The sequence below is a fragment of the Heteronotia binoei genome, chromosome 7 (assembly GCF_032191835.1).
Source record: "Heteronotia binoei isolate CCM8104 ecotype False Entrance Well chromosome 7, APGP_CSIRO_Hbin_v1, whole genome shotgun sequence".
Lineage (NCBI taxonomy): Eukaryota > Metazoa > Chordata > Lepidosauria > Squamata > Gekkonidae > Heteronotia > Heteronotia binoei.
The window spans coordinates 37,463,632-37,475,684 of record NC_083229.1 but is presented as its reverse complement, the minus strand read 5'-3'; positions in this window follow the sequence as shown (position 1 = coordinate 37,475,684).

The window sequence follows — 12,053 nt, the reverse complement described above, 5'->3', positions numbered from 1 at the left end:
TTATTTTAACTTTTTGTGCAAATAAAGTATTAAGAGTTTTAATAAAGACGTGTGTAATATTCATGTTTTGTAGTTCTCAGAAATATGACATTTATTGTATGTGGTTCTTATGATAAGAAAGTTTGGTCACCCCTGCCCTGTGGAGACCAATTTCCATAGGGTATAATGGAGATTGATCTTTGGGTATTTGGGGCTCTGGGGCGTGGACTTTTTTTTAGCTAGAGGCATGGGGTGTATGCATGTGGTTTTTTTTAGCAGGAATGCAGTTCCAGCTGGCTTGGTGTCGATGATGTGCCCTATTATACAAATGAGTCCCTGCTGGGCTTTTTCTACAGATTTTCAGCATAGTATCCAGTGTCTCTCATCAAAGCACCCCCCTCCCAGTTTAAAAAAGATTGGACCAGAGGGTCCCTTTAAATATGATGGTCAGAAGCAGTGTTCCCTCTAAGCTGAGTTAGTGTGAGCTAGCTCAGTTTTTTAGCCTTTGTCTCACACATTTTTGTGTTGGCTCAAGAAAAATGGCCCCAGAGGAAACTATACAGTAGCTCACAATATTAATGCCAGTATCTCACAAAGTAGAATTTTTGCTCACAAGACTTAGAGGGAGTATTGGTCAGAACTCCCTTCAGAGTTCAATTGTGCTTGTTACACCCTTGCTCCTGGCTCCACCCCCAAAATCCCCAGATATTTCTTGAGTCGGATCTGGCAACCCTACCACAAAACCCTCTTCAATTTGCATCCCAGGCCAAGAGTAACTAGTACATGCTGACACATGTGTTAGGTATTACTCTTGTAGCTCCCACCATCCTCCTTTTGTTTCCCCACAAAATAACGTTAAACTCTATGCTTTTTACAGCAAGGACTGCCTTTTCCCTTCTTATATTGATGTATAGACACCAGGAACACTGATGGTACAATACAATTAAAACGTTTCTTACCCATCCCTATATCTTCCCTGGTGCTCACCAACAGTTTTTTAGAAAGTGGATGGGGATAGATCAGGCAGTTGCCCATCAGGGGCTTCTGGCTAGCCACTGAAGATCTGATTGGCTGCCAGTGAGATTAAAGCAAAGTTGTTTCAGTGGCAGCTGCTACCAGTGTTGGTTTTATTTTCTCTCACCTCCTTCCCAGTGCATTGTTTAAAATTGTGCCTCTTTTGCCCTGCCCTTGGGCTTTCTCTTTGTGTGTGGCTCCTGGAAACTTACATACCATACTTACACCAGTGTTCTCTAGAAAGTGTATCTGTTGCTTTATGAGATGGAAGCTTTCACAGGCAGGAAGTGAGGGTTAGAAAGTAAAGGGAGTTGCAGGCTAGGAGAGGTAATTGTACCTTTAATCCATAAAGTTATATTAGCATTTGAAGCAATCTAGGCTTGCAACAGACGTTTTGTGGTTAGTTCCATCCCCAACCCTGTGTCAAAATTCTAAAGTTTTTAAGAGAGTTTTTTTGTAAGTCATTTTAAGGAGATGATATGGCTGCAATGCAAAATATGCTTTCTTGAAAGTAAATTCCCTTCAATATAGTGGAACCTACTTCTAAGCACAGGACTGGTCTTTAAAAATGCACAAGGCCAAACTATATACATTTTGGAAATAATTCCAGGTTAAAAGGAATAACAACAACAACAATTTTTATTTATATCCCGCCCTCCCCGCCGGAGCAGGCTCAGGGCGGCTATAACTATATGGAAGAGGGGTATTCACAGCAATCAAATTGCAAGAATTAAAGTTGTAAATTAGAACATCCTAAGGGGCAAGATTCCACCAAAAGATTACTTCTAAACTGGTGTTTTGTTCTGGCTTGGCTTCCATACTGCAGAGCTAGTTTTAGGAGCCTCCATATTTTCCCCTCTACTCATCCTGCTTCTGTATTTTCTTCTTTGCTGCAATCTTTTCAGGAAGTGTTTTCCTGCTGTGTGGTTAAGAAAGTGTACATTTGTGCAGGTCTTATCTGCGTCTGCCTTATCACTTTCTTTGCATCAGCCCCCTTCAGCCACCAATCCCCCCATCTGCTTTGAGGCTTTTGGTTTTTGAACTAGTAATATAACAATTACCAATTTTTTTAAAAAAACACCTGAAGAAGCCCTCTGATGGCATGGGGTGGGGAGAAATAGCTGTCACATGAGGGTATGAGGAAAGCCAGGGCTTTTTTTAAGCAGGAGCACACAAGAATGCAGTTCTGGCTGGTTTTGTGCCAGGGGGTGTGGCCTAATATACAAATGAATTCCTGCTGGGCTTTTTCTACAAAAAACCCTATGTGAAACAATGGTGACATCAGGGGCTGTGGCCTAATATGCAAATGAGTTCCTGCTGAGCTTTTTCTACATAAGAGTGGATTCTCCATTGTTGCTACAATGCCTCTGCATTTATTATAAACAATGGAAGCTCTGTCACCATGTAGAAGCAACCAGGGTTTCTCACACAGTAACACCAAGGGTACTTTATGCTAAAGTAGCTGCTCCATGGACAATTTAACACATGTAGTTGTAATACCAATGCTCGCCATATGATAGTTTATACTTCATTCTGGTATGTCTTTGGGTAGCATAGTCATTTTTCATAACATGCATTCTGTGACCATTCCTGAAATAGCTTTTGCTTCCTCATTTCCTGAAACTGTGACACAATCATGCTACTATAGTTTATTGTGAAATATACCTGGTTATCATTTTTTATGTTCTTTTAAAGAGTAAAGACTCAAAGGCACTCAGCTGATCAATTGTAAGAATGGGGTTAGCTAAGGGTAGTGAATGAGAAGAAAAGAGAGAGGGCAGTTCATAGTGGGGATATGTTGTGGAGAGGAATCAATATGGAACATCACTTAGAGGATCAAAACATGGAGGCAACTGGGGACAAACAGTAGCAGATAATTTATGAAGGCCTATAGAAGAAGACACGGGGCCCCGTGATGCAGAGTGGTAAAGCTGCAGTACTGCAGTCTGAGCTCTCTGCTCATGACCTGAGTTTGATCCCAGCAGAAGCTGGGTTCAGGTAGCCGGCTCAAGGTTGACTCAGCCTTCCATCCTTCCAAGGTCGGTAAAATGAGTACCCAGCTTGCTGGGAGGGAAAGTGTAGATGTCTGGGGAAGGCAATGGCAAACCACCCCACTAAAAGTCTGCCGTGAAAACGTCATGATGCGACGTCGCCCCAGAGTCGGAAATGACTGGTGCTTGCATAGGGGACTACCTTTACCTTTTAATAGAAGAAGACAGGTGAGACACCTCTTTGCCCCAAAGTGGCAGGGAAGTGTGGGGTGCTTTTGGCAGTAATGCCTCAGGCTTTATTAATTGTTTATTGGATGAGTAAGTCAAGCCTTTACTTAGCCATTTCAACAACTCTTATGTCTGACCTCCCTTTTTGAATCTTCCCATTATAGATATCACTTGCTCTTCATTGTGTTGGAATGTGCCTTCATTCAAATGTTTAGGGATGTCCAGTTCTAGGTCTCTGTGCCCTCACATCTCCTGTGGACATAGATACAAGAAATAGACACAAGAAATGAAAGAGGGAGAACTTATCCCATGCATGCAGGTAACAAGACCAAGGCACCCTCCATGTCAGACAAAACATGCACACATATATAGAACACTGATATTGACCTCCAAACAGGCAGATTACTGGGAGGTGCACTGCAGAAATTGCTAAGAGCCTGATTTTCCCACTGTTATTCTCGTTACTGTAGATAATTACTGCACTGATAATTCCAGTCCCTATTTCTTCTTCGCTGTTGACTTGCACGTTAGACTATAATCCATGATCATCTATGTTGTGTATGTGGACTGTTATGTTTTATGTTCCCTTTACCAGGGGTTCCTGCCAGCCTCATTGGAGGCCTGAAGACTGAGCTTGGGACTCAGGGACAATGGGCAGTAGGATCCAAATCCCTGCTGCTCTGGCTCAGTCAGAGGCCCCCTGCTTGTTCAAATGACCCAATGGTGTTCTAGTGCAGGAACCCAGGACGGTATATAGTTGGCCCCATTGGCTCTGTTCAGCAGTCTTCTAGCCTACCAGTTATGATGCTGTAATTCAATAAAGAGCTATGATCACTGCAGCCTCGTCTATATTATAATCTATATTGTTGATATTTCACATTTACACTACTGCAATTTCTTCCTCCTTAGCTTTCTCTCTTGCTTGTCCCTTTGACAGAACCAAAATCTTAATAAAAGCACCTTTTTGAGACTTCGAAGAGTGTGAAATAAACAGAAGGAAAGGCTTTCTGTAATATTTACTATATTTATTATAGTAACACACCCAAATCAAAGTAACCTTAGAGAGAATTTTAGAAGTGTGTCTTGTTGCAGCCCTAGCAAATAAAATTGGCCTCCTGGTTGACCAACTGCATTTTACTGGATTGATTTACTGATTAAAGCTCAAAGCCTGGCATGCCAGGGTCCCCCCCCTTCTCCCCTTCTTCTAAATTAAAACTAGGTGTTCTGGGTATAAAACATGGACAGAAATAAACCCACAATGAGGACTCCATCATCTAAGCAATCTCTCATGATATAATGTTGCTGAACTAAAAGCCACCATACTTCAGTGAAAGAACTTCAAAGAGCAACTCCGCTGTGAAATGACAGGATTAGAATTCATCAAGAAGCCTGACACTGTAGGAAGGCATAATGAGGATATGGAATTCCTCGGTCATGACAGGTATGAGCTAGTTTGATAAACTAATACTGATATTGTTAAGGTGTCAAAATGTTCCTGTTTATTTAAAGGAACTATAGCCATAGTTTAGTACAAGCTAAAGTTCTGTGTCCCACAATCCACATAACAGGAATAGAGAACTCAGGATTTTCAGTTCTTACCTTTAAAATGCTTTGAATGTGTTTGACCATTGCTGACCTACAAGAGATTAACAAATAAATCTCATGTTAATTTCTTAAATTGGATAATGTTGGATAAAAGCAGGATCACAATCCATATTAATTCCTCCACATTGTTTATTCTGACTGGCATCAGCTCTCCAGTGTCTCAGTACTTTCCCAGCAACTGCTACCTGAAAAACTTTAACCAGAAATGCAAGGGGCTGGTCTTGGACCTTCTGTATGTGAAGTATATAATCTCCCACTGAGCCACAGTCTCTCCCCTAATCCTCCAGGATTTTACATTCTGTCCTATTATGTTGTTTTTCAGTTCTACATTTAGGGCACCTAAACTCTTCAGGACAGTGGGCATGCTTATAGAACAAAGTGTTCCCTTATTGCTCTATCTGCCCTGTAAATAGCTGTTGCATTTAACTGATGACAGTCCGACAGAGAGATTGACTTTAATCCCCTTCCTTGGCATTCTTCCTCCGATGACAAGTTTTTGAACCAATGGGAGCATTACTGGCAGTAAAGCTAATTATGAAATGTATTTGAAACCAGGCTGGCTTCCTGTGATGCCTTAATACAACTGTTCCTGCTTAACATTTGCAGTTTATGCACACAAGCAGGGACATGCAAAAAAACTTGTGGAAGTTGAGGTAGAAGAAGCATCTTCCTCTTCCCTGCTGCTTGCCTACCACAGTAAGTTGGGGAGGAAAAAAGGAGAAAGTATTAGTAGCAATGTGTTCTCCTTTTCCCGGCTAGCACCACCACCAAGGCTTTTTTTTTTTTAAATAAGCAGGAATGCACAGGAACGCAGTTCCAGCTGGCTTGGTGTCAGAAGGTGTGGCCTAATATGCAAATGAGTTCCTGCTGGACTTTTTCTACAAAAAAACCGCTGACCACCACTGCCTACCTTCTCTCCTGTGTGGGATAGGAATTTGGGGAAGATAAAACATCTTTGCTTCTGCCTGGCCTTTGCTGTCTTTCTGCTTTCTCTCCCTGGTGGGAATAATTCCTGAAGAAGAAATGAAAGAACAGTGCTGACCCTTCCTTCATCTGGCTGTCACCTCTTTGTTGCCTGCCCAGCTTCTTTTCTGGGTTGTGATTGTTCCTGCTGCCATCCACTTTCTTCTCTCAGTTTGCCCTTGCTTGCCTTTTCTTCTCCGTGCCTGCCTGTCTTCTTCTCGGCCCTGTTCTCACTACCATTAGTGCTCACATAGTCTTCTCCCATTGGAAGTTCTTGTAAACCCCAATTTTTAAAAAAAGTTTGTAGATTTTTTTGAGCCAACCCCACACCCCCATTTTGTAGAAAAATGACCCTCACATGTACTAGTCTAGACAAGAGTTAGGGCTATAGGAACAGGCAATACCAGAAGAGGGTCATGGGCATCCTGAACACAGAATACTGGAATAATATATGGGAGGTCTAGGAAAACATGTAACCTGCTTTTATCATGAAAACTTGGATTTCCAACCTCCTGGTGGTGGCAAGAGATCTGCTATTACAGAGATCAGTTCCCCTGGAGAAAATGGCCGCTTTGGAAGGTGGACTCTGTGGCATTATACCCCATTGAAGTCCCTCTTCTTCCCAAATCCCACCTTTCTCAGGCCCCACCTCCAAAATCTCCAGGTATTCTCAACCCAGAGCTGACAACCCTAACGAAAACTGATATAGAAAGTTCTGAATTTAGCATTCAGGAATACTCATGGAAGGGGTTGAGTTTGGAAGGAGGGGCCATTGGTAGTGAGGTTTTATTTATTTATGTGCAGCTGTTTCCAGTCTGTCTTCTGAGAAAGATTACAGAATGAAAGAATGCAGGGTTGTATTATTCAGCACCAGGGCACCCCCTATAAAGTGTCAGCACCAGTAGCCACAAAGGAGGTCCGGATGGGGCCAGGAGAAGTCATCCAGTCCCTGCACCAGCCCAGGCACTGAGGCCTGAGGAGAGCAGGGGCAAGCCAAGGGGCCCTGTGGCCTCTCCCAGCCAGCCAATGGGAGGAGTGGTTGGAGGAGGAGGAGGAGGAAAAGCTGGAAGCCTTGAGGGGAAAAGGAGGAGGAGAGAACAGGCTAGCTGTGGCTGGGGAAGTGGGAATTAGTGGGTGGTGGGGAAGGATAGGGCCAGATATCCTCTTGGAAAAGGGCTCCTATATGAGACCAAGGAGGAAGGAAAGGTCACACCTGTTGGCCTGAGAGGAGCTGCTGACTTGGGATGGAGAAAGAGACAAGGGAAGCAACCCCCTTCTGTTCCCACTCTGAGGCCTTGGGAGACCCACTGTCAGAACTGAGTCAGATGATTAAAGACTGGCTGATGGAGCTGGGAAGGGGAGACCCTCACAAGAATAGACGACAGAATAGAAACATTTCCTATCTGCACACTGTTAAAACGTTGGGCTGAGCACAGTGTTGTAATAGAGCAAGGCACAGATGGGGAAGAGGGAGAAACAGCTGGAGCTGGTGCAAACCTCACAACGTTTAGCCTAACTGGCTAGAACATTTTCACTCTAAGAACTCCTTCATCTGCACTTGTCTCCTTAGTTGGGTGAAGGCCAGTGCAGCTTGTCGTGTGTTTGAGGAGCGAGTGCTGGAACGAGGGGTTCCCATTTCCCTGCCAAATGTGGAACTCACCTGCTCATACTTCAGCAAGAGGGATTGCAAGTGGCTGCAGGGAGGGAGAGTGCTCCCCCCTCACTTGGCAATACTTTTTGGCCGAATATAAAGCAGTGGATTTACTTAGCATCAATTCCTCTTATTGGCCCCAAACTGTTAAGCTGTTTTGCAGAAATTATTCCAGAGTACATACTGCACTCCTAAAGTCAGGGCCTCTGCAGCTGCCAATCAGCTGTACGGCAGTCCCCCAGAGTGGCTTACAACATTCTCCCCTGGAGACTTCATGCTAACTTACAGGTGGGGCTGAACCCATCCAAGAGGGATCAGATCCTGGGCTCTGCTCTCACCTTGGGTGTGTGTCAGGGCAGCCATCAGGCCAGATGGGCCAGGCAGTCGACAGGAGGCAGTGGAGGCTGGAGCAAGGGCTGGTGAATCAGCAACCCAGCTTAGCAAAAAGGCCCACAGAGGCCAGGACAACATGTCCACAGAGAGGCCAATTGTGCTGCACTCTGCCTTGGGAACAGCTTCCCAGCTTGCTGTAGAGTCAGAAGTGCTAAAGGAGGAGGGGGAGGTGACTTGGACTTTGAGGGCAACCTGACTGGGAATGTGTGGCCAGGGACAGGCCAGGAGCAGGAGGCCCAGCTCAGGATCCATGCTGGCAGAAGCTCCAGCAGGAGAAGCAGACAGCCTCCCTAGGCCCACACAGGTTGGAAACATGGCCCTGAGGTAGACCAGGAGGGTGGGTAAGAAGGGGAGGTGGCCCACGTAAGAGCCTGGTAGGTCTTGGATCCTGCCTTTCTTCAGGAGCCAGCCCCAGTACAGGTGGGAGTGAGGGTGCCTGGGGATATCCCACCCCCAGAGGCCCCTTTAAAAGGCAGGTTAGAAGAGGGCTAGGGAGGAAGAGCAAGATCGCTCCTGAAAATCCCTGGGGGTGGCATGTAGCAGATCTGAGAGGGGAATTGGGTGGTCACAAAAGCTGAGGCTGTTCCCAGGCCAGGCATGGAGAAAAGGGACCACTGGAGGGCACTGCAGCCTCAGGCTCTGACCGCACATCAATGGAGCCTGACAACCGTAAACCCACCAACATTTTGCAGACAGAAAGAGGGGCGTGCTTGTAATCCTTTTATTTCCACACTGCTGCTGGATCAGCCCATCATCCCTATGCATTACGGAAGCCTTCCAGATGTGTTTATCCAGTTGCTTTTCAGTAGCCTGCTTACTCTCAATTTGAATGCCAAGATGATGTTTTTCCCTTTAGTCAAAAATAGCTCCAAAAATCTAGTCCAACAATAGTTCAAAAGATTTACCTTATCTGCCTGAGTGGAAGAGCCAGTGCTGCATAGTGCCTTGAGAATGAACTCGGACCGAGGAAACCTTGGTTCAAATTGTCACTCAGCAATGAAAACTCCCCAGGTGACTCTGGGTCAGTCACTCTTCCTTAACCTAACCTAGGGTTCTTGTGAGAATAAAGGAGAGGAGAGGAAAACCTTGCAACCTGCTATGAGCTCTGTAGAAGAATAATGGGATAAAAATAAGGTTCCTAGACAGTCTCATATTTAAAAACTGACTCAGCTTAGCTCCAGCAAGACAGCTGCATCATGTGACATTAAGCTATGCTCTGGAACTTACATTCTTCAGCAGCTACAGATATCTAAGTGCCAGGATATGTATTGCATGTATATTTGTATCCATGTACATGGATTTATATTTATATGCACCTAGAGACAAAATTCATCCAAAACTACCCCACTGGAGAACCCAGGGAGCAAGTTGAACCTTGAGAAACTCTGGCATCCAACACTAAAAGCTCCCCCCTCCCAAGCAAACGCGGTTTAGCCGGGGCTTTCTTTGTAGAAAAAGCCCAGCAGGAACTCATTTGCATATTAGACCACACCCACTGTCAGCACCATTGTTTCACACAGGAATTGTTTGCATATTAGGCCACACCCCCTGCTGCCAAGCCAGCCAGAACTGCATTCTTGTGCGTTCCTGGGTTTAGCAATGACATGGTCCAGAATAAAGGGCTCTCCCTGTTAAACAGAGACAGCTGCAACGTATGGTACAGTTCTTGATCATTCAAAGGTATTCCTGTTTGGTGTTTGTGGGACTTGCAGAGGTTAGACTTACTGATCAGTTGGGCTATCAGCTGATAAAGTCTGACAAAGCACAGACAAGTGCTGTTGAACTATTAGCAAACAAATATCCCCTTTCCTTCTTGATACAGGGCAACCTGCTGTATACAGCCGGCTTGCTCTGAAGCCTGACAAAAGCATTACATGAATGTACCAAACCCTCTCTGCCTATTATATCATTGTTTCTTGGACAGCTGCCTGATCAGATTGTCTTTTGAGATCTCTTGATATCAGACTTTCCATTTTCTTTGTCTGTGAGTATACATTTAGGTGCTTTTTCAGGGCTTTTTTTTTTTTCCAAAGTAGCATTCAAGGTAACTGCAGAGTTTCCCCCCAAGATCACATCCTTATGCCATCTGGTGGGCTCAGCAGTTAATGCAGCAGTAGACCCAAGGTCTATGCTGTGGCATGATGTATAGGCATGTTGTTTCTCATGCACTGTCCTGACACATACCATGATCTTGAGCAAAATAACAGGGTAGCATGGTCACGGGGGAAATGGAGCACCCTTTTTTAAGCATGCAGGCAATTTGTGGGATTGGAAGAACGTTTGATTCTTCCTTGTTCAAGTCAGGATCTTGTCTTCAAAGGGGAGGCATCCCTCCACAATACAAACATTTCCATTCAAGCATGAAAGTGCTATGTAACAAACACCCGCTCCCCCCCAAAAAAACCAGGATGATCTTCATCTATATTTTGGGAGGCATTAATTTAAAAAGAAGGGAAAAACCAGAAAGAAATGCTGCTTCAAAGGGTGAAGGGAAGAGAGCTGCAGTTGCTGTGCAGCTATATTAATACTCTAAATCGAAAATAAAATGCAACACAATTCCAGCTGTCCAAGCTAATTTGCAGAATAAGATGGTAGAATTCAGGACCCTGCTACTTCAGACAGCAGATGAGGGAGTCATGATTTTTGAATATTCTCCTGTGTTAAAAAGGACAACAGCCTGCATATAACAAATTCATACATCAGAATATTCCAGTTTCAGTTCTTTCAGGAACTTGTTTACATAGGGAAAGCGTCACCATATGATAGAGATGTTCAGAATTCTATCACTTCAGATTACAAATCTTAAGTTACCCTCAAGTGATGCTCCTTCTTCTGGTGCCAAGATGCTCTGGGCTGCAGGGAAGGAGCTTATACGGTGCTTTTTTCTGATTCCAGTGATGTTTCCCCTTCTCGAAACTAGGGCAATGCTGGCTAGGAGAAGAGCCATCGGGTATTTGTCTGTTGATCTGTTTTATCCCATCCTTCTTTAAAGTTGCTCAGGCGGGCACACAAGGCTTGGGACACCTCCATTTTATGAATGGGCTTGGCATGCATGACCCAGAGCTGACATTTCCTAAACAACACAGGAAAGAGTTGTATTACACAAGACGCGCCCCTCACTTTTCAATAGGCTATATTTAGATGTAACATAGGAGACACTGCTTGTGGTGTGTGCATCGACGGACATACTGATAAGGAGGGGGTTCATTTCCACAAATTTGGACAATGGACACAATTTTTCTGTAGCTTATTTCCCTTTTTTAAAAAACTGAGAGGCAGTAAATCCTAGACATGATTCAACTGGCTCTATGGTTGCAGTGTTTGCAGGTAGATAGCTGCAGCAGTAGCACTTCTGCATCCAGACCAGAGTGTGAAAAAGTGCAGGAGTAATGGCAACAAGACAGGGACCTTCCCTTCTCTATCAGGCAGGGTTGCCAACTTTCAAACTGGTTCCTCTAGCTCAAGGGTGGCCAAACTTGCTTAACACAGAAAAAAGTCAGATATTGAAAGCTGCAATACATGAACACCAGATGTTTGATATCAGGAAGGAAGGAAAAGATGGGTGGGAAGGGAGAGGGAAGAAGAGGTGGAAAGAAAGCAACTTTAACTTTAAATTAATTCTCCAAGCTGATTGTTGGCTTGGAGAAGTGATTTAAAGAGAGAAATGCCTTCTCCAAGCTGGCTGATGGGGCAGTGGGGGCTTCAAGAACCACATGTTATGTGTGAAAGAGCCACAGTTTGGCCACCCCTGCTCTAGCTGTACCTTTCTGCAGGTGATCTTATTTAGTTCCATGCTATGAAAAGCTTTAACTGCCTGTTTCCACATATTAAAGGGATAGGATTCTCCCCACCACAATCAGTTGGCAGCTTTACTCCACTGTAACCCTTCTGCAGTCAGACTAATCCATAGTAAGTGGTGTCAGAATGGCAGCCTTAGCTATAATTTTATGGACACTTACTTTGGAAGTAATTCCCATTCAGCTCAATGGAACTTCATTCTGAGAAAAGATGGACAGGGTCATGTTATTTTGGCCTTAGGGTGTCACTTCCCCCTGGATTGGTGTAATTAGTAGTACAGATCATGACTTGCTAACAAGAGGTATAGAAAATTGGGTACAAATGCATATTGGATCAATGCATCCAAAAGCTATTGGCCTAATTAACTGGCTTTGTTTCAGGATTACCACATCATAAGGGTAAGCTTTGCCAAAAATGTTTGCTATTTCAAG